The sequence below is a fragment of the Lissotriton vulgaris genome, chromosome 4_1 (assembly GCF_964263255.1).
Source record: "Lissotriton vulgaris chromosome 4_1, aLisVul1.2, whole genome shotgun sequence".
Classification (NCBI taxonomy): domain Eukaryota; kingdom Metazoa; phylum Chordata; class Amphibia; order Caudata; family Salamandridae; genus Lissotriton; species Lissotriton vulgaris.
This window is the reverse complement of record NC_141691.1, coordinates 1,304,762,202-1,304,786,650: the sequence shown is the minus strand read 5'-3', so window position 1 is coordinate 1,304,786,650 and position 24,449 is coordinate 1,304,762,202.

The window sequence follows — 24,449 nt, the reverse complement described above, 5'->3', positions numbered from 1 at the left end:
ACGTCAAATCGATTACTGGTAAATTCTATCCCCAGAATTACTGGGGATACCAGATACTATAGCTGTTATAGGCCATTATATTTGGTATCCCCTAAGGGAACCAGATGTAAAATCTTGTGGAATGATGTAAAAATTGTAAGCAGATTCTGTATTCTACTATCAAACAAAAGGCAACTTCAAATGGTTAATGGCTAAAGGGTAACCCATGTAACGTAGGGGATAGGAGATATCACAGCAATGCGTTAGCCATAATATTTGGTATCCCCATTGTAAACGATGTTGGAAAGTAAAAGGAAGACTGCTATTTGGCATAAAAGTACTGTGCTCGCCCATCCAACATAAGACCATGTCAATTTGAATACTGGTAAGTTTCTGACCCCAGAAACAAGAGGATACCAGATTTTATAGCCTGTATAGACCATTATATATGGTATCCCCTAAGGGAACCGGACACACAGTCTTGTGGAACAATGTAAAAAATGTGAAAAGTTACTGTAGACTGCTATCAATTAAAAGGCGACTTCAAGTGGTCAATGGTTAAAGGGTAACCCAAGAAAAGTAGGGGATAAAAGATATTACAGCAATGCGTGAGCCATAATATTTAGTATCCCATAAGGGAACCAGACGTATAATCTTCTGGAATGATGTAAAACATCTGAAAAGATACTGTAGCCTGCTATCAAATAAAAAACAACTTCAAGTGGCTAATGGCTATCGGGCAACCCATGAAATGTGGGGGATACGAGATATTACAGCAAGGCGAGAGCCATAATAATTGGTATCCCCATAGTAAACGGTGTTGGAAAGCAAAAGGAAGGCCACTATTCAGCACAGACGTACTGTGCCCACCCATCCAACAAAAGACCATGTCAATTTGAATACTGGTAAGTTCTAACCCCGAAACACATGAGATACCGGATATATTAGCAGGTATAGGCCATTATATATGATATTCCCTAAGGGAACCGGATGTACAATGTTGTGGAATGATGTAAAACATTTGATTTGAAGTTACTGTAGTCTGCTATCAAGTGAAAGGCGTCTTCAAGTGGTTAATGGCTACAGGCTAACCCATAAAATGTAGGGGATACGAGATGTCACAGCAATGCGTGAGCCATCATATTTAGTATCCCTATAGTAAACAATGTTGGAAAACAAAAGGAAGGGTTATAATCAGAATAGAAATACTGTGCTCACCCATCCAACATAAGAGCATGTCTAAAATGGAATTCTGGTAAGTTCTAACTCAAGGGACACAGGGATACCAAATAAAATAGGCGGTATAAGCCATTATATATGGTATCCCCTAAGGTAACTGGATATACAATCTTGTGGAATGATGTAAAAAATGTGAAAAGATACTGTAGTCTGCCATCAAATAAAAAATAACTCAAGTGGACATGGCTAAAGGGTACACCATTAAACGTGGGGGATGCAAGATATAAATGCAATTCTTGAGCCATAATATTTGGTATTGTCATAGTAAAAAATGTTGTAAAGCAAAAGGAAGGCCACTATTTGGCATAGAAATACTGTGCTCACCCATCCAACACATGACCAGATCAATTTGAATGCTGGTAAGTTCTATCCCCAGAAACACAGGGGATACCAGATATTATAGCTGGTATAGGCCATTATATATGGTATCCCCTAAGGTAACCGGACAAACAATCTTGTGGAACAATGTAAAAAATTCAAAAGTCACTGTAGTATCAAGTAAAAGGCGACTTCAAGTGGTCAAAGATTAGAGGATAACCCATGAAACGTAGGGGATACAAGATATTCCAGCAATGAGTGAGCCATAATATTTAGTATCCCCCAAGGGAACCAGATGTACAATCTTCTGGAATGCTGTAAAACATCTGAAAAATACTGTAGCCTGCTATCAAATAAAAGACAACTTCAAGTGGCCAATGGCTAAAGGGTAACCCATTGAAACGTGGGGGATATGAGATATTACAGCAAGGCGTGAGTAATAATATTTGGTATCCCCATAGTAAACTATGTTGGAAAGCAAAAGGAAGGACACTATTTGGCACAGCAGTACTGTGCTCACCCATCCAACATAGGACTATATCAAATTGAATCCTGGTAAGTTCTAATTCAAGAAACACAGGGGATACCAAATATTATAGGCGGTATGGGCCATTATAATGGTATCTCCTAAAGGAACCATACGTACAATCTTGAAGAATGATGTAAAAAATTTGAAAAGATACTGTTGTCTGCTATCAAATAAAAGACAACTTCAAGTGGCAATGGATAAAGGGTAACCCATGATACTTAGGAGGTATGAGTTATTACAGCAATGCTTGAGCCATAGTATTTGGTATCCCCTTAGTAAACGATGTTGGAAAGCAAAAGGAAGGTTGCTATTTGGCATAGAAATACTGTGCTCACCCATCCAACATAAGACCATGTCAAATTGAATACTGGTAAGTTCTAACAGGCGAAACACAGGTAATACCAGATAGTATAGCCGGTGTAGGCCATTATATATGGTATCCCCTAAGGGAAACGGATGTAAAATCTTGTGGTATTGATGTAAAAAATCTGAAAAGATACTTTTTTCTTCTATAAAATGAAAGTTAGTACAAACTAAAGCACTTCCAATGATGCCGGGAGTCTACAGCACTGTGTGGTCTGAGGTGCAGACAGCCCCACTCCCTCTATGCCTGCAGGAGAGCACACAATGTGCAGTAACACAAAAACATAATTTTTCCCTTCTGTTGCTGGGTCACTGGCCAATCATCCTCCAATCACTGAGTTTGTGGAATTGAGTTAACTGTCACTGACGGTGCCATGCAGGTGGCACCAGTTTTTGAAATACAACTGGGCAAGTCGCCTCACCCTGGATTCGTCATCACTCTCAGTCTGAGCAAAGGGCAGTGCACTGCAGGGTAGTCTTAGGGTGATTACTACTTTCCAGCGAGGATGTAATTGTAAGAGTCTGTTTCGCAGAATAAGCCATGGCTTGTCACATGGCTTGGTTCCTGAGACTCACCTGTATTTTGCACTGCAGCCAGAACCTGAGGCTCACTATGCTGGGTGATGACAACTTCTGTTCATTGTCAGTAGTGAAGAAACTCAACTTTGCAGGTGGCACTGTATAATGCAGGTTCACTGGCAGCACAGTTTGCTCCCGCTTTTGCAATGATCTGATCCTATTTGCAGATCCTTATGCCTAGTAGTGCAGCTGTGATAGGAGGTGCTATAAATGCATGACTAAGCATTTTAGTGTGGTGATGAGGACTTCCATGCTGTACTGCATTCGTCTGACCACTGACACATGATACTTGACAGAGCTGGACCTCCAGCCTGAAAAAAACAAAAAGTGCTTTAATTCCCACACCATTCATTGTCCATGTGGCCCCCAACACCCATGCCTTCCTTCCTAGCCCACCAGCAATTTAAAAAAGGGTTACGACTGTATCATATCTCCTTTTTAGGTCAAGCCTAGAGTCAGAGGGCATAGCGCATGTATCTGCAATATGGGTTTTAACCAAGCCCATCGATTGCCATTTGTTTACTTTTGTGCCTTTCAGAAATTCTGCCTTTCTATTGGTGCATTGCTTGTAATTGTACCTCCCATAGGTGCTTGGTTCACGCCCAGGGAATTTCACTTATTGTTTCTTCGGATTGGCTATCACACATTCATGGTTCCTGCTGGTCTGCCATCGCTATGCGTGCCTCCGCTGCTCTTTTCAACTTGATCGGCACAGCCTGCAGTGCTTTATCCATTCATCTGTGTGGCACATCGAGCATCAACTAAGCATGGACTCGTTTGCACTTTAAACTGCGTGCTTCAACAGACGGACATCTTGACCACTGCATGTTTCTCTGTGTATTTGGTATGTTTCTGCTCAAGCAAGCAGTATTGCAGTGGGGGGGGGATCTGCCAATGTGGTCTTATGTTTACACCTGAAAGACTGGTCACTGGAAGCACAAAATACAAATACATTTTTCCGCAGAGTTTTATATAGCGCGAACTTGACCCGAACCGAATCAGGTATCAGAGTACTTTACATAGCACCAGTTACGTTACATGAGGACACACATTCATTTTTGTTAGGCACGGGAAGAGTACGTGATTTGCCCAGAATTACAGGATGGTTGGTGTTGTTACCGAGACTCGAACACAGATCCCAGGTCCGAGGTCGAGTGCCCTAGCCGTTAGGCCAACTCCTCTCTCCCTGTTACTCGAGAGATTTAGACTGAGCGCGCTCGGTGCCTTGCTTGCTTGTGAATATATACTGCTTCTAGAGAAGTGATCCTGTACATCGTTTCAGAGCTGTAACCATTAACGCACATGATCCCTTGTTTCTCCAAGCTATAGTGCGGAGTTTTCAGAAAATTTGTGAAACCCCACCTTATAAGATGCATCGTGTAGTTCAATTTAAGTGCTTTGCAGCTCTCTCACCCCTTCAAAAATTCTCCAAGGGAAACATTGGGTAGCAAAGACATCTAGCCAGGGCTGTTGCATGGATTTTTGCCACCCTTGGCAAAGTGACATTTTGAGCCTCTTCACTCCCTGTAGTCTTTGCTAATTATATGATAGTGCTGATGGTCTTCTGCTCCTCTAGACTTAAGGCAGCAGCCTGCTCTTGCGTTGTTTTTTAAACTGACTCTGGAAGATGAGACCTTTTTCACACTGAGACCCAATTCCATAGCGTGCCCTCCACTACGGCTGCGATCTGTTCGCAGTAGTGCTGATGTGGCTCTTGACTAACAAGTGGTCATCACTTCGCAACTCACTTAGCTGATTTTGGAACTATGAAGCAGACAGTTGGTCCTGCCACTATCAAACCTGTGACTAGGAAGTTTATAACAATAATGATGATGAAAAATAGTTTTTTATAGTATGTAATGCCAGAGGGTTGCAGTTGTAGGCACAGTAATAACACGTTACCCAATTTAATGCTACTCATTTTATCTATATTGGATGGATGCAAGGCTGAACTGGCCCTGCTGGAATTCAACGTGGCTGGTCACACAGTAATAACAGCAGGGAACAGATAACCTACTGAGCAGACCAGCTAACTAGGGATCATTGTGCAGAAAAACTTGAATCCTGCTTAAATAAGACTACTTCTTAGGAAGTACAATAATAATAAAATTACTATTCTTCTGTGCCTTTGGGACGAAAGTGGGATTCATTGTTGTTGGAAGTTTATCTAAGTCACTAGTGGCAAACGACCATGCCAAACACACCAGCTAAAAACACATGAAGCAATCACATTGGTGTTGAGGCAGGCCAGGCATGGGTCAGCATCATTACAAAAGCAACAAGACTGCCCCAAGCGAAATCCAACCACCATCCCACATCTCATAAGGTAAGCGAGGCAACAACAGCTCGAAAATTCAGCAAGGAAAAGGTCAAGAATACCAGTAACCAATGTTCCCTCTAATTTTTTTCCTCTGTGTGCGGCAGTTGAGGGTCTCTATGCGCTGCAACCGTGGCTATGTGCGCCAGGAACCAAACCGCACATGTCTGCGGCGCCAAATGGCACTCAAAACGTTTACTTTAAAAAGTGAAAAGATGGTGCATTTTCACACATACATAGCCATAATAAGGGTCTTAAGGGCAGTTTGCAAATTTATTGTATTGCCTGTATTTTCATTGTTGTGTCTCTTACTGCTGTTGTCTGTTTTCCCCGCTGCCTGTACGTGGTCTGTGCCCCTTTTTCTTCCCTTTGTTCCCCTCACTGTCCCCGTGCTCTCTCTGCCCGGTCTTTCCTTCTGTACCCCTCGCTGCCCGGGTCTCTGCCCAGTTTTCCCTTCTGTTCCCCTCTCTGCCCCGTGCCTCTCTGCCCGTTCTGCCTTCTGTTCTTAGCTGCCCCTATATTTCTGTATTCTGTATTTTGCCTCTGTGCCATTCGTTTTTTGTGCCCGTCTGCCCTCTGTGCCCCTCGTTTTTGTGCCCCTTTTGCCTTCTGTTCCACTCTTATTTCCCTCATTTTTTGTGCCTTTCTGCCCTTTGTTCCACTCATTGTTTGTGCCTTTGTGCCCTCTGTTCCACTTCATTTCCCCCTAATTTTTTGTACCCCTCTGCTCTCTGTTCCACTAGATTTTTGTGCCTTTCTGCCCGCTGTTCCACTCGATTGTTCCACTCGATTTTTGTGCCTTTCTGCCCTCTGTTCCACTCGTTTTTTGTGCCTTTCTGCCCTCTGTTCCACTTCATTTTCCCCTCATTTTTTGTGCCCTTCTGCCCTCTGTTCCACTCGTTTTTTGTGCCTTTCTGCCCTCTGTTCCATTTCGATTTCCCCTCATTTTTTGTGCCCGTCTGCCCTTTGTTCCACTCGATTTTTGTGCCCTTCTGCCCTCTGTTCCAGTCGTTTTTCCCTTGTTTTTGTGCCCTTCTTCCCTCTGTGCCACTCGTTTTTGTGCCCTTCTGCCATCTGTTCCACTCAAACTCAAACTTCAAACTTTAAACTTTATTTGGCTTCAAAAAATGAGAACCATAAAAGTTACATTTTCACAAATGGACAAACATGTTTTGTTTTTAAAAAAAAAGGGGGCATCACAGAGCAGGTTACAAGAGTTCAATGGGCTAATTACACATTAAAAAGAGTTTAAAAGGCAGAATGTGATGTAAAAACATTTCATAGTAATATAATTTATCCTAGTCAATTACGATCCAGGCTTTTCCTGTATCTTAGAGAACATTTTAGAAACCCTGCAATCAACGGAATACATTAGGGTTTTTAAAAACAGTCTCCGGGAGGCCGCATAAAAAATCACAAAAAAGGACAAAGTGTAGCAAATCCTGTGGAGACAGGTTGTCGCAACCACAAGGAGCAAACACCTGTCCTTTATGGCTCTCCCTAGGTACTGCCAGTAAGAGATGAAAATAGTCCAGTCTAAACCTACTGTTCCACTCGTTTTTTGTGCCCTTCTGCCCTCTGTTCCACTTGTATTTTGTGCCTTTCTGCCCTCTGTTCCACTTTGTTTCCCCTCGTTTTTTGTGCCCTTCTGCCCTCTGTTCCGCTTGTTTTTTTGTCCCTTTCTGTCCTCTGTGCCACTCATTAGGGCTCACCTTTCCTATTCTGCAGGACTAGGAAATAGAGCCCTAATGCAGCTAAACCACTACTTAAGGCCAAGGGCTCTCCCCAAAAGCGGATTTTGGGAAGTGCACGCCTCGTGCACGAGCTTGCCTGAGCCTTCTGCCAATCAGCCTGCCAGTTCTCCTCCCCTAATTATTCACTTCACTTATTCACGGCCGCAGGCCGTGACCCTGGCTCTTCAAAGGCTCTGCTCCCCGCCCCCGCCTGCACTTCACGGCCGCCAGGCCGTGCCCCTGTCGCTTCATCTGCTTGCCTTCTGTCCCTTAATCTCCCCGTGACTCCCCCTCACCTCTCCCACTCCACTGCTTCAGGCCCCCACCATTTGCTCAGGACTTTGCTTGTTTTTTAACTTGTCATTGATCGGCGTGGTTGTAATGCGGTTTTCAAAGGCAATAGCTCAGCTCTCCTGTATTACAGCTGGTTCACACCTCCAGCTGTCACCCCCTCCCTCCCTCCACTCCACAGCCAGGCTCCGTTCCAAAGGCAGCCAATTACTATTTGCATCTTTCCACAGTACCGAAAGATTACTCTGCTGTGCAGCAGAAAGCGATTAGGTAATATGAAGTACAAATCTGACTATTTGCTGACGAGCTGCTCTTAGCCAGTGCAAAATAACTTGTTTTTAGTGAGTAAAACGGCCCTTCAGTGCCGTGATGTTAGTGTGGAAAGGTCTAACGAAGGGGACTGCACCACCACCTCTCGAGCAGTATGCAGAGCCTTTACTAAGCTTCGGATATTCCTGTCTGTCTTTAAAAGGCGGCCCTGAGCTTGGGATATAGCAGGCTCTGGCTCAATGTTTAAATGATCAGCGCACAGAAACACATGTTTAAGCAATGTATATAGGGCACGGCATAATGTTTCATTCTGTGGAGCTGTGCATTCAACAATGCTGTATCTGAAGCAACTACGTCAGCATTAAAGAACTGAACGTTTGAAGGTTTAAACCGACGGTTGTTGAAAATCCCTTGAGGTTTCTCAGTCAGTAGGCAGGATTGTGATGTCAAATTGTAATATTTACAAGGGCAAATGGGTAATGTCTGCGTGCATGTGTGTGTGTGGAGGGGTGGGGTCATATTTCAAATTTAGAAATAAACATTTTGCATATTAAGGCTAATTTTATTCACTAAAAATCACTTTAGCAGAGAAGAGACTCCTAAACTATTATATGTAGATGTCAATTATGAAAAGGTCACCACTTGTCACCTTGCTTACCTTTGCGGCTCAGCATAAATTATTAACAAAGACCAGATCAATGACGAAAATATCCCGCTCTGAGTCCCGGCTTCACAGAGCGGGGGAAGCTTGTACACTCAATATAGAAGCAGGCAAACACAAATCACAAATACGCTCTGAAAACCGTCCTCTATACATGTGCTCTGACAGCAACACTTGGAAAATAGGATTATATGAACAGTAGCCTAACCTAACAAAAGCCAATAGCTCAGCTCTCCTATATTACAGCTGGTTCGCACCTCCAGCTGTCACCCCTCCCTCCCTCCACTCCACAGCCAGGCTCCGTTTCAAAGGCAACAAATTACTGTTTGCATCTTTCCGCGGTACCGAAAGAGACATGCAAACACACACACATATAGACACACGCGCGCTCTCTCTCTCGTTGCCTCCCCACCCTCTCTCTCACACCGAGATTCATATAGGCACAAAACACAGACTCAAATACGAACAGCCACAAATCAGTGCAAACAGATGATAAACACAAAATGAAAGATAAAAACACGAAATGCACAAGGAAAAATAAATAATCACAGGGCAATGTAAATAGGTGACACACACACACAAACACACACATACTCGAAATAAACAAACAAACCGAAATAGGCAGTGACAGAGCAGAAATGTAGCTGGCTTCAATATTTGTCACCCCATCCAACCCCCCTCCCGTACCCTTCCTTCCAAGCATCCGGCATGTCTATGTTGGCACTGACATGAGCTCATATTATAGTTCATGTGCAACAGTGTTTGAGGGGTATTTTGATATTCCTAGAGAATGTAATAACATTTCACTTTGTGCCTACATCGGTCCTTGGGGTCCAAGTAGACCATATACACACAGCTCACATACCTCTAATTAAACCCTTTCTTAAGTCCACAGACGCAGCAGTGCACTGTACAATCGTTACACGCAGGAGGCAGGGCAGCCGAGAGTGTACGTTTCTCATGCATGCAGTGAACTCATAGCATCAGTTTCACTCACAGGGTACTGAGGTACACTCTCACACAAGAGGTAACATACTCTGTCTTCACTTGCCAGGGGAGAAGTACCTACTCACAGCACCACTCTGCACCACCAAAGCACCACCCAGCACCACCACAGCACCAGCTAGCACCACCACAGCATCACTCAGCACCACCACAGCATCACTCAGCACCACCACAGCATCACTCAGCACCACCACAGCATCACTCAGCATCACCACAGCACCCCTCAGCACCACCACAGCACCATTCAGCACCACTCAGCGCAACCACAGCATCACTCAGCGTAACCACAGCATCACTCAGCGCGACCGCAGCATCACTGGTTCAAATATGTACTCTCAATGTTTCAAGCTTTATTACAAATGTCACAAAAAGATGTTAATATTTCATTCTGTTCTTGGATTTTCGTCACAATAAAATACACTGAATATAATCTTCACAAAAGTTATTTACAAAAGTTTAAGCTATTGCCATTATAAATTACAATCACTTTTATTTAAGTATTAATTATTTAAAAAAATTAAAAGCCATTGTTATTTGTAATATCAATACATCTTAATCACGTAAATACAAAACATGTTGCATTACAATGCTATAGGTGTCACATTTGCGAAAGTTATAACTATTGGCATTATAAATGACAAAGATATTAATTTAGATATTTTCACAAACAACACATAAATAAAAAAATTGTCATTTACAAGACCAATAGCTCAAACTTTCCTAATGCGAGACCTATTGCATTGCAAATGCTTGTTTTCCTTGTTTTTGTGCCCCTTTTGCCTTCTGTTCCGCTCGTTTCCCCAGTCGCTGTGCCCCCTGCGGCCCGCCCTCCTGACTGCCCACTGTGACCTTTTGTTTAGGTATTGCTGTTAATCAGAACCCCTTCACGGGCTCCGGTTAACAGCAATACTTAAACAAAAGGCCACAGTCTGCCCCGCGCTTTACTAACAAAAGCGTAGTCAGTTCCCAAACACAGCGTGTACTTTAGCACATGCTGTGTTTGGAAACTGTCTTTACGCTTTTGTTAGTAAAGCGCGGGGCAGAATGTGGCCTTTTGTTTAAGTATTGCTGGTAATCGGAGCCCGTGAAGGGCTCTGATTAACAGCAATACTTAAACAAAAGGCCACAGACTGCCCCGCGCTCCCACATAGCCGTAAGCGCCGCAAGCCTCCCAGCCCCCCGCCTCCTTACCTGCACTCCTCACACCCGCCCTGCCGCCAAGGCCACCGCCACCGCCAGGAAAAGTGCCTCATTTTCGTGCTGCTCGCCTCTTTAAAGCGGCCGGCTGCGTGACTCTCTCTAGCGATGTCCTGTGTGCGCGCTCCACGCGAGATGGTGCGCGCTGACGTCAGGGGAGGTGCGCGCGCGCGGGTGCCCTAGAGGAAACAGTGCTAGTAACCCAACTCTGCACTGTCAGAAGCAATGATGCAGGTGTCTTCACTAATTTATCTGGCATAAATGTTTATGCTTGTTTTTTTACCTTACTCAATAGCTTTTGACATTTGATAAGTTTACAGTTTTACCAGCAACCCGCTCCCTGTCTACTGAGCAGTGAATTCAAAATCCTCTGAACCACTTACACATCCATGGGTGCATGGTTTGGAGCACCAGAATCTGAACTCCTCTGACAAATGTGCCAAGCTAAGTTTAGATGAATATGGTGCATGTCCCCCCACAGATGTGCATATCCCTAGCACCATTTGCAACCAAAACAGCGCCCCACATTGTTCAAGACCCCCCTAAAATTATTCAACACAAATGTCACTGGGGAGTCACTGTGCATGTTTTCATTAAGATATTTGGACATGTCTTTGCATACAATAAGGTGTTGTAAATTTGTGCGCAATGGAAGGCTGCCATCCTTCATAATTATGTTTCCTCATTTTAAAACTCAACCATTTTCCTTCCACAACACACAATTCTTCAACAAACCACCTATTTCAACTCAACAACACAAGAACAGAAGACACCAAATACATCTAAACCCCACCATATAATTCCATATCACGCCACAAAATCCAACAGCATATCACATAAGTAAAATCTCTATGACACACAAGTACACCCCAAAAAATTCCTATACACTCAACTCAATATCACATAATTACTAGCCACATATTTTAACTGCACACCATTCCACATAATTCCACAACTAATAATTCCAATCCAACCCACATAATTCCACTCCACAGCACATATATCCACTCCACACCAATTCAAAACACATGGGTAAAAGATATTGCCATTTACAGCACCAATACCTCTAACTCTCACAAATTTGAGACCAATTTGCATTGTAAATGCTTGTTTTACTTTCATTCATGCAGCACTCCAGCCATGCTGCTACACTACGTTACTTAAAAAAATAGACAAATAGCTCTCCATAGGCAAAACATATGAACTTTGCCAATGCTTGTTTTAGTTGTCATAAAAATAAAATGCAGGCTAGTGGTAAGCCAGTAAGCTGGCAGCCTTATAACTGTATGTATATAATGAAACAGTTTTGTAAATTGTTCATTGTATAAATAGGGGAGATTGCTCTTGCTGTTTTTTCTGGCCAGCACGCGAGGACATTGTACTGCCCTACTTACCAGGACATTTTGCCGGATTGTCTCCACTACCCAGCGCATCACCGGGGATGAGGACGCCAGTCCTCAGGGTGCACCAGGCTAACCCTAGCTGCCGCAAGTGAGGGGGGAGGCTTGGTCCATCGCGCTTAAAGCGATGCCTCTCGCCCTGCGGCGCGGCAGATTGCTCGCGCAGTTTTTTTTGGCAAGCACGCGAAGACCAAGGTCGGGGTCATTATTAAGGACATTGTACTGCCCTACTTACGGGGACATTTTGCTCGATTGTCTCCACTACCCAGCGCATCACCCGGGGTAAGGACTCCAGTCCCCAGAGTGTACCAGGCTATCCCCAGCTGCCACGAGTGAGGGTGAAGGCGTGGTCCATCGCGCTTAAAGCGCTGCCTCTTCCCTGCGGTGCAGGAGGTTGCTCTTGCTGTTTTTTCAGGCCAGCACGCGAGGACCAAGGTCGGGGGCATTATTAAGGACATTGTACTGCCCTACTTACCAGGACATTTTGTCGGATTGTCTCCACTACCAGGCGCATCACCTGTTGTGAATACTCCAGTCCCTAGGGTGCACCAGGCTATCCCCAGCTGCTGCGAGTGAGGGGGGAGGCGTGGTCCATTGTGCTTAAAGCACTGCCTCTCCACCAGCAGCACGGGATGTGCACGGACGGAGCACGGATAAAGCCCGGACTAAGGGCAGGCCTGTCTGTGCCTGTCAGGGGCTGGAAGAAGCTGGGCTGGGCCACCCCCCTGATATTGTTTGTTTTGTGTTCCTCTGCAGTATTTGGTATAGCTAGTTGTGTAATATAGTAACAGTGCTGCTTTTCAGACTTTTACTGTTGCTTCTGGTGTAATCCACAGTAAGCCAGGGTAATGAGCAAGAACAAGCGGAAAGGGGGAGTGGGGCCAGGAGTGGTGGGAACTTTCGATGTGTTCATTTCTCAAGCAGAATCTGCATGAGATTCAGCTGACTGAATGCGGACACTCTTTAGATCCATCACGCCCCCCTATAGGTTCTACTTCTGTACTTGAGTCTAATGCAACTGCTAATTCCAGCCCCCAAACTAATTTAGCTCTTATAGCATCAAGTTTGGATAGTATTTCTTCCTCATTGCCTACTACCTTAGCTAATGTACTTACTTGGCTGCAAAAGTCAACTTTGACTTCAGGTGGCGATCCCCCGCAAAAAAACAGGAAAGCGCGTGGTGAACCCAAATCTAGCAACCAGGTATCCAGACAAGCGAAACACAAGCCTGTCACAATAGGGAGTGGGGGAGGTTCTAATCAAGCTCCCATGCCCTCTAATATAAATCTGGGTGTCGGCAACACCAATACTACATCTATAGAGGTTTAGCAGCCCTGTACTCTTCAGGACCAGGCTGATTTTCTTAAACGGGCAGAAGAAAAATTGTTAGCGTTAATTGATCCACTATTGTCAAAACTGGTAGCAATAGATCTAAACTAGAGAAAATTGAACAACATATTCTTAAAGCTCCACAATCTTGTCCTGGGACTGGGCAGGATGAATCTATTGTTGTTGGACAGGAGAATAAAACAGCACATGGCTCATGCCCAAATCCAGTGGCTCGCCCTCCCCCTCCTACAGCAGTTCTCCCTAAACCCATTTCATTATGGGTTTAGGGAAATGGCCCAAAAGCAAGAATGCATATATGGGTGGGGGTAAATCCATCATTGTCCCCCTCCACCTTCCACCTGAAGGCACACCTTATACTATAGTATTGGCAAACGTTCCGGGACTTCAAGCTCTAGATCAGAAACACTGGTCCTCTCTGAAAAATAAGGCTCTCCATCTGTTGAGTAACAGGACTGGTGTTGGGAACCATCTTTTTTCTGAGTTTAAGATGGTCCAAAGAGTTCACTGGGTTGGACAATCTGATAAGGGTTTTGATGGTGAGTGTGTGGTTTTAAGCTCTAGGTCTCCAGTTTTGGTTCAGCTAATTTTGGATAGGGCACGGTCAGGTCGATTATGCAAAGATGATATCAATGTACTCCCTCTGGTTTTTTTTTTTACCAAACATGTGTTAATATTAGAGGGGGAGTACCAAGGGTACCTGCCAATAAACCAGGCTCTTATAACTACGAGGTCCTTACCTTTAACGGATTTGAAGCCTTTGGATCCATGGAGGACAATGATTGACTCAAACCTAATCCCTGCCCCACCAGCCTTAAGATGTACAATTTAAGGGAGTTCGGAAAGGACGATTCTGAACTTGTCACCAAGGTCACTGGGGCATCTCCCCTCATAATGTCAAAAGCTCCACTGGGAGATACTAAAGAGGTAGACATTACATGTGAAGTTGTTAGAGATAGTGAGTTCATTAAGAGTAATGTTATTTCGTCTGAGGGTGTAATGGAATCTGGCTTTGTGTCCTGTGATAATTTGCTACCACCCAGTATACATCTAAGTCATAGAAACTCAAATTTTTTACTAGTCTTCTGGAACATTGCAGGGCTAAAGAACAAAAAACGTCGGTGGAATGGTCATCATTTTTGAAGTCCTTGGCATTATAGCCTTCCATGTGTTTCGACAAGGCTTTTTAAATTTCTCAAAACCTTCTATGGCAGGTCTGAGGGGGAGACCGATGGGGTGTCTAACAACCTGGGTGAGACAGGCCGATAGGTATAATGTCCAGGAATTGAATATCGACAGTAGAGATATTTTAATAATTAAACTCCAGACGCTTGATGTCCCCGATTTGCTAATTATTAATGTTTACGCGAGAGGGATGCCTGGTGGTAAAGCCTCTGGCAACGTTGCACTCTTGGGCTCCTTTCACGATCAGTACAAAGGTGTGTGTAACCTAATAATAGCAGGTGATTTCAATTGTTCCTTCGAACCGCTAGATATCAATGATGTAAATCTTAGTCTAGAGGAGGATGTTCAATGGAACATTCAGCAAATGACACTTCCTCCAATTAAAATATGGAATGGAGCTGCTTTTCAGCTAAAAGTACTATGTCTGGAACAGGGGATAAGGGCTGCTAATGGGAGGGCGGATTCGTATAGGAAGGGCTCGCCGACCTTTAGCAATGGGTTGAGAAGTAGTCGTATAGACTTCATCTTCCTCAATAAGTAATTTTGGCCATCCTTCATAGATATGGTTGTTTTGGAACGGGTGGAAAGCGACCACAACCCCTTAGTACTGTCCTTGCAACTTGAAGAATGCCATGCCATGGAGAGATCGATAACTGAAAGGGCATTTAGTCATAGTCATAGTCATAGGCTTTTGTATAGTGCACAGACCAAAAGGTCTCAATGCGCTTGGCAACAGAGAAATAGACGACAACCATGTGTAGAGGGGGGGGTGGCGAGAAATTAATTGGGGAAGAGACATGTTTTTAGGCCCCTACGAAAGGCCCGGTGATTGGACAGGGACAGCAGATGTGCAGGCAGCTTGTTCCAGAGTTGGGGGCCTATGTAAGAAAAAGCTCTGCATCCATTTCTCGATGTCCTAGCCCTCAGCTGTACCAGGAGGGACTTAGAGCTGGATCTTAAGGTTCTGGAAGGTTTGTACCTGATGAATTTCTCCGCAAGGTAAGAGGGTCCTTTACCATGGAGAAGTTTATGTGTAAGACTAAGGATCTTAAACTGACTTCTTTGGCGCACTGGAAGCCAGTGCAGCTGTCTGAGGCAGGGCAAAGAGGAGGGCCTAGGGGGAAGGCCTAGTACCAGGCGTGCGGCGGCGTTCTAGAGGTTTTGAAGCTTAGTCAACAGACACTCATTGATGGAGGTAAACATTGCGTTGCCGTAATCCAAACGGCTAACGACTAGTCCTTGAACCAGAGGTTTTCTGGACTCAATGGGTAGCCATTTAAAAATCTTCCGCAATTTCCGCAGTATTCCATAACAGAAGCCAGATACTTGGGTAACATAAGCCTTCATAGGGAGAGCACATTCGATCATTATTCCCAGGTCACGCACCACTTCTTTGGGTTCGGGGCACGGTCCTAGTTCTTGGGGCCACCAATCATGCGACCATAATGTCTTTGCCTTGCCAAATAGCATGATTTCAGTTTTGTTATAATTTAGTTGGAGTTTATTTCCAGTCATCCATTCGCTGATCTGGATCATGCACCTCTTAAATCTAGTGTGGGTATCAAGGACATCTAAACTACAGGTCATAAGCACCTGAGTATCGTCCGCGTAGGACACTGTGGAGAAGCCATAAGATTTTATAATGTTGGCCAGAGGGGTGAGATATATGTTGAATAACATGGGACTAAGAATGGACCCTTGTGGAACCCCAACGGAGAGAGGGGTCATACTAGATTCCAAGGAATTGACCTTAATATATGTGTGCCGGTCCGCGAGATAACTCTTGAACCAGGCCAAGGCCTTGCCTCTGACACCAATCTCCCACAGCCGTTGATAGAGAATGCTGTGAGAGATGGTGTCAAAGGTTGCTGAAAGATCTAACAGGATCAGGAATGTGGAATCGCCTCTGTCCAGGGTGAGACGAATGTTGTCCACCACTTCGATTACTGCCGTCTCTGTGCCATGGGCAGCACGGAATCCTGACTGCGAGGGATCTAGAAGCGCATGGGCTTCAACGAAAGTGGAGATGCGCTTATTGACTAGGGGTTCTTGTAACTTTACAAAGTAGGCCAGTAGCGCTATAGGCCTATAGTTAGACACAATGGAAGGGTCACTGGTGGGCTTTTTGAGGATGGGTTTTACCTGAGCCACCTTCCAGCTGCTCGGCATAGATACAAGCTCAAAAGAGGTGTTAAAGATGTTGGAGAGAGAGCAGGCCAGAAGTGGGAATATCTCTTGCACTTACAGGAGGGGCCAGTGAATCGGTGGGAGAACCCGATTTCACTTTCCCAAGGGCTACTAACACTTCAGCAGCCGTGGTGGGCTCGAACTCCATAAGAGAAGGACACTCGATATAGTCTGAGATAGGAGAGTTACGGGAAGATTCCTCACCGCCTTGGGTGACATTGGGTCCAGAGGCTCAAACGTGGAGTAGATCGACTTGATTTTATTGTCGAAATGGGCGGCTAATGCGTTAACCCACTCCAAGGTGGGGGTAAAGGCTGACTGTTCCACCTGCGGTGCAGTGAACTCATTTAGTATTTTAAACAGTTCTTTACTGGAGTGGGACGCTTTGTTGATTCTTTGAGTAAGATAACTGGATTTAGCTTCCTTTATGTTTTTCAAATAGCTAGAATGGAACCGTTTATAGTTTTTACGATGTTCATCGTTCTTGTTTTCCTCCACAGCCTTTCCGCTGATCTACTAGCGGTTTTCTCTATTTTCAACTCCTCCGTAAACCAAGGGGAGGCAATGGTTTTTAGTTTAACTTTTGTTTCAGGGATGACCATGTCCAGTGCATTCTTAACACATTCTTCCAACTGGTTGGCCATTAGGTCAATATTATTGGATGTATCTTTGGGAGGATTAAAATGGGTCAGAAAGGCCTCCGATGTCAGTTTATGCCAAGGCCGCATGATCCTGGAGTCTGTGCGCTTCCTGGTCGTAGGCTCATTAGGACTAAGAAGACTGAATTTCACAAGAAAGTGGTCAGTCCAGGTCATGGGCTGAGGAGGTTTGCAGGTAATGCTGGGCATATTGGTGAAAATTGAGTCAAGAGTGTGCCCTGCCTGATGGGTGGGTCCTTGTACCCTTTGCGTTAATGTCAAGGTTTCCATGGTGGTCATTAAATGACAGGAGTCAGTATCGTGAATGAGTTCCATGTGATAGTTAAAATCTCCTATCAAGATAAAGTAATCTGTGGCTAACATGTGCGAGGCAATAGTGTCAAGGAGAACATTGACAAATTTAGACTTTTCGCCCGGCAGTCTGTAGACCAGAGCGGCTCTCCCCATCGGCGTTTTGTGATACATTATGTTGACTATGACGATTTCGAACAAGGGATTCGAGAAGGATTCGAGCAGGGAAATACAAATCGGGGCCTTAGAAGCCACTGCAACGCCTCCCCCTCTCCTTCCCACTCTGTCTTGTCTAATAAGATGGTATTCCTGGGGGAAAGCTATGGCAATGTCCGGTGATGCTTGGCTGTGGAGCCACATTTCGGTAAGGAAACAGATATCCGATTGTTCATTATCTAGTAGACTCCATAACTCAAAGGCATGCTTAGGGATTGACCTGGTATTTATGTACAGAGCAGAGAGAGATTTAGAGCCTGTGCCTGCACTGGGTCTAAATATTTCTGCAGGTTTCACAACAGGTATAGAAATCACGTGGTCGGACATGGGCGCTAGGGTGGCAGCAGTAATTTGGGGGTTATTCGTAGGTGTTCAAGACAAGGGTTGGGGGCTATGAGTTGTAGCCACAATATTTGGGTTAGAGAGATAAGTTCCTGCCTGGAGTAATGAATCATGACAGCGGGACAGTAATACCCTCACCGTGAGCAAAGCTGTGGTTAGGCCAGAAGTCAGGGCGGCGGGCGGCGTCCTGGCGCAGACGGCCTTGCCTTTAGCGCGCCTTCAGCGCGCGTCCGCGCAGGGGAGGGGAATATGTAGGCAGGAGGGGCGGGGCAGCTTCGACTGACGCTGCCTGGTGCTCCGCTGCTTCCTGTCCCTCCACTCAACCGGCACAAGCCATGGCGGACCGGGGACACAGCAGAGGGAGCCCAGTGAAGGTGAGTGAGTAAGCGGTAGTAATCACCGCTGTTCAACTATTTAAAAACAAAGCGTGAGGAAATTAAAAATTAGGCGCAAATAAAAACAAAATGCAAGCCTCCGAAGGGAGAACAGTCAAATCACAGGGCGTCAACAATTCCCCACTAATCCACAACCCCGCAGCGTTATTGCGAGCAGAAGTTCCTCAACAGCAAGGATGCTGTTTGTGCTGCATTTGTGGAAGTGCAGCTTAGTAATAATACTTGGAGAGTCAAATGGTCTAATTGCATCAATAATGAGGAACAATTGGAGCTTATGAGGCAGATGGTTGACAGTGCAACAGCAGATCTCCAAAGAAGTGTTACACAGGAGGAATTTGACATAAAAGGTCATTCACATACACAATGAACTTTTTAACAAGCTTAAGGGCTTTTTTTATAACCAATGTTAAGAAACCCATGAAAAATAATGGCCCAACGGTGGATGCATGGTATGGGAAATCATGTAGAGAAGCTTATAGAGCGTTAGCCAGAGCTATTAGATCTAAGAATAGGGAAAGTATTAGAAGCGCAAGGGTAGGATACAAGCTAACACAACAAAAAGCGAAAAGGGACTGGGATGAGCTACACTGGGACGAGTTATTTAAAGCCAGTAAAGGAAGAAATATGGCTACTTTCTGGCATTTGGTGAAATGGGGTAAGGTGAAACCAAGACAAGCTCCTGTTAATCATGTAGCCCCCGAACAGTGGGTATCCCACTTCAAGGCCCAGTTTGCTATAGCAGATCATGATCAAGAACATGATCAACACCAATTTCTGATACCCTTAGCTAATCCTCCCTTGCACTTTACCAAGCAAGAAGTAGATCTAGCATTAAACTCAGTCCCGAGAGGTAGAGCGCCTTGGTTGGACTGTGTACCTGCTGATCTGTTCTTGCATAACAAAACCACGTGGGTAATTTATATTCAGTCCCTAGCGAATGCTATTGCCAGTGGTACCCCAACACCAGATTCTTGGTTGGGAGCCGAAATCCTTCCAATCTTCAAAAAGATGAATCATTCAAACCCTGGCAATTATAGGCCCATAAGCCTCATTGACTGTTTACAAAATGTGACAGCTAGGCTGGTGCTGAGTCGTATCCAGGATTGGATTGATAAATTTGATATCCTCTCTCCTTTGCAGTCCGGGTTCTTCTCACACACCAGCACTATTGATCAAGTTTTTAGGTTTGTCTTAATTTATTGGCGTGTGGTGATTTTAAAAGGTGGTACAATATATGCTGCTTTCGTAGATCTTTAGTCGGCTTTCAACTTAGTCCCATGTGCCAAAATGTGGAGAGTTTTTGCTGAACAGGGCATGCCCTTGGACTTACTGGATTTTTTAAACGTCACTCCTCTAAATTTGCACAGGTTTGTTGGGGTCAGCAGGGGAGTGTGACAGATAGGTTTCCTATCGATAGGGGGCTTTAACAGGGGTGCGTTTTGGCACCAACTCTTTTTTCCCTGTATATTAATAGGGTAATTCAGTATTTTATGAATCATCCAACAGACGCCCCTACTCTTGCTGACATGAAGATCCCTCTGCTTATGTTTGCAGATGACACTTTGTTAATCTCTAAAACTCAAAAAGGCCTTCAGATGGCCATTGCTAGGTTTGAGGAGTTTTGATGGTACCACAGCCGTTTAGTCAACGAGGATAAGACCAAATTCATGGTGCTACACAAACACAAGATTTTAAATGGGAGAGTAGCCATGAATGAAGCTACACTAGAGCAGACACACGTTTTTACATACTTGAGTATTACTCTTGGTAACAAACTTAATTGGAAACCCCACATAGATCAGTTAAGCATGCACAACTGTCTGGTGCCCTATTAAAGGAACAGCGCCTTTCTCATACTAAGCCTGTAGCCCCAGCGTTAAAATTTATAACTCAAAAATGTGTGCTTCGGTCATGTATGGGGCCAAATTATGGGGTTTCGGTAATCTTGCGTCCCTGAGACTTCCCAAAACAATTTTTTGAGGTGCATAATTGGTCTTCCGCAATCTACCCCACTGCTGCCCCTCTATCTAGATTTGGGTTGTTATTTTATAGAGGACATGGCACGCTATAGACCAGTGGCCTATTGGAGAAGGCTCTGGGTCACTCCAGAGCTTTACCTGTACGCACAAGCTCTCCTCGAAGTAAGGGATGCAGACAATATGTGCAAAATCCCATGGTTGAGGCAGGCAAAAGTTATTTTTAGTGAGATGGGGCTGAGTCGATTGTGGGAAAATCCTGTATACAATGTTTTTCCTTCTAGAAAGGAATTCAAGGAGATATATTGGAACATGGTTAACACGAAGCGCTTCTTTACTTTATCCAGGCCGTCTTTATTGAGGGAGTTTTTGGAGATCAAACAGGTTACTGAGTACGAAGGGTACTGGGATTTCATTATGGTTTTTTTATGATAGGAAACGTTACCACCAATTTAGAGTGGGTCCACTCCCAATCAACTAATTTGTTGGTAAATGGTGTACCATGACCTGCACCAGATGTCCATTCTGCCCGACCCAGACTGAATCCCTTGTGCATAATTTATTTATTTGCCCAGTCTATAAAATACCGAGGCACAAGAAGCTCAAACCCATCTGTATGTCTATGGGCATCAATACTGGCAAAGAAGCATTTAGGATTTTAAAAACAGATGTAGCTGCACCTATAGAAATTTTGGTTGCCAAATTCTTAAATTGGAGGTGGGACATTCGTGCAAACAAGACAAGATTATGTTAACTTGTTTTTATTGTAGACACCTGCTCCTTTTACATAGCCACTTATCTACATGCAGCACCTATTACAAATAGGTATTTGGGATCTATTTGTTAGTACTTTTATCTATTTTAGAGTATCTATTTATTGTATATATATAAATATATATTTATTTGTATTTTGGTGGAACTACCTGTTGGTGTCAATTCTCTAATGTGTCAGTTTCATATCATTCATGAAAATGATTTGGTTAAATATTTTAAATGTAAATGTCTTTCATAATTTTTGTTAATCTAAATAAAGACTTATCGAATCGATAATCTGAAATGTTTTATTTCTCCATTTTCCTACCCTGCTTTTTCCCATTGCCTTTTTTCCATCCCTCACACTTTCATATTTCTCCAATATCGAGGGGTTTTGCCCTTTTAGGTTTTTTAATCTCTGCCATGGTTTCCCTCAGCTCTTCCAAGTACTACGCATCAGGTGTTAGGCTAACACATTTCAGCGCAGTGGTCCGCATCCCCGCACTGAAATGGAAAGCCATGTATTTGTAGCGCCTCAGTATCAATCCAGTGTTCTATTAGTGCTCTGTTAGAAACTGAAATCCAAGTTGCAGCCCACGGTTTGCTCTGCTCGCGCAGGCTTTGGGCAGCTGGCTTAGCTCATGACTGGGCTGGCTTAGGAAGGCTGAGGGTGATGGCTACAATGTAACATGGTTTATTCACTTCCCCTTGACACCGGCAATCCATTCAGATTAACCAGGTGACTCACTGTGAGAACCATCATGTGATGGTACATTACAGTCATTGTTAAAATTATGGCCCACACCTTCTATCAAGAGGCTCGCTCTCTATATATATTGGCGAGCCGGGACGGTGCGAGCGGAAAACGTGACAGTCACGGAGTAATGTGACAGTCTTTTAGACACACGGCCAGTCCCGTCAGAGTTCAGACAGCCGCAGGATTGGTGGTGTCTGACAGGTAGCACTGAGCTTATCTCAGAATGCATGCTGTGACGCAGCCGGCAACGAGTCGTCAACTTGAATCCTGGAGGACTGCGGCTGCAGCCGACTCCGAAGACAGCAGCACCCAGGAGGGAGAGAGTGTGTCTACACTGGCGCCCCCATCTTGAAACCTGCGCCCCCACCTTGAAACTTAATCTCACTCCACGTGGGCCAGTACTAGCTTCACCAGTCAGTTTGGTCTTGAATTCCCTCAGAGCAGGCCAGAAAAACAAATTAGGGATTAAACTCACAGACTCAGCAGGTAATGGGCGCCACAGGAATGTAAGGGTCTGCACTTAGCACCTAACCCCGCAAATGGCATGCTGCCATACCGGCTCTTCACAGCAGATAAACAGCAGTTAACTGCAGCGCCAAAAGAAGTAAGGGACCCTACATGAGACACCTGCCTACACCTAGAATCTTTTCCCCACACCCTCCAAAAACACCAGAGAAACCCATACACTCGCCCACTCTCCACCCAGCATCCCCGCTTCCATACTTCCATTCCACATAGGACTGCCCGGGCCAGGGCCGGACTGGCCATAGCGGGCACCGGGCGTTTCCTCGGTAGGCCCTTGGGTGGGGACCGGTTTTGGGCCCCTGGGGTCGTTTTTGTTACCAGGGGTCGGCAATATCGGCCCCCGGTAACAAAATCGTCTGAAGCCGGCCCTCGCAGACTGCTCGACTGCACTTCCCCTCACCCAAGGGGGGGAGGCAGCTGAGCAGTTTGCCAGGGCCGGTTTCTGTTCCCAGTCTGGCCCTGGCCCGGGCAAACCCCCTGCACACAAGATTGCTGCAGGTGAGTAGGTCTACACATAAACAAGCTGGAAGCTGAGCCCTGGGGAGCAATCATCAGGATGAATGCGGCCTCCCTAGAGCCTCAGTCTGTTGGCACCTGCCTAGCAGAGTGAGTCCGGCCCCTAGCAGCGACAACTTGATACCTGGTTAAGGTAATGAGGGGCAGCGGTAATGGTGCCAGTCCAACTTTGAGAATGGCCAGCAGTTGTTTCACTTACGAGCCTGGTGTTGTCAGTAGCTCTGGTAAGGCTGCAGCCTGCTGGTGTATTCTGGTGCTGCGGGGTGGGGCAGGTAGTGGCGTGCTAACCGGGCTGACACCGCTCTGCTGGCCTCTTCAGTTATCATTTTTATTCAGATCGATTAAACCGTACTGTCTTTTAAACAAACAGCATCCTGGCTGGCTGTAAGGTGTGCGCCTCACTCTCCCGAGCCTTCTCAATGCCTGTGCTGCTGTCTGGGGTGGCTTGTGAGTACTAGGTTAGTGCCCTTCCAGAGATGGTGCTTTGCAGTCATTTTAAGAACTTCTTAGAGTTTCTCTTGGGTGAAATGGGTGTAATTTCTGATATTTATATGCTTCCCTCATCTTTATTACTTGACTTTGGTTGCGAGAAAGAGTCACTCATAGTTGGTGAAATGTCACTCATAATTACACTGAATTCATGAGAATGTCACACACAGCAATCTAAAACCTTCATTCTCTCTCCTCATGTTTTAAGTTACAATATGTTTCCAGCTCGTCAAAAATAAAAATTCCATTCTTTCTCTCTGACCCTGTGCATATGTTTAATTTTCACGTATTCCACATTTCCTTCTTTGTACTGCTTGCGATTTGTTTAAAAAATAAAAATGCCATTCTTCCACTCTGACTCCGTGCATATGTTTAATTTTCATTTATTTCACGCTTCCTTCTTTGTACTACTTACAACTTGCTTAAAAAATAGAAATGACATTCTTTCACTCGGACTCCGTGCGTGTATTTATTTAATTTTCATTTATTTCACTGCTGCCTTATTTGTAGTACTTGCCACTTGCTTAAAAAAATCCATACTTTCACTGTGACACCGTGCATGCATTTAATTTTCATTTATTTCACGACTTTTTGTACTACTTGCCACTTGCATTAAAAATAAAATTCCATTATTTCACTTTGTCTCCATGCTTGCATTTATTTAATGTTCCTTTATTTCACCTTTCTGTCTTTGTACTTGTTGCGATTTGCTTGGAAAATAAGCATTGCATTCTTTCACTTCGACGCTGTGTGTCCATTTAATGTTCATTTATTTAACCTTTCCTTCTTTGAACTGCTTGCGACTTGCTTCCTGTCTTCTGTGCAGCAGCGGCTCCAGTATTAAAGAACGTGAGATAATTTGTAGCGTGAGACTGTCTGGTATCCCATGAGATCGTGTATCCCCGCACTAAGCCCGAGCAGAGATCGACT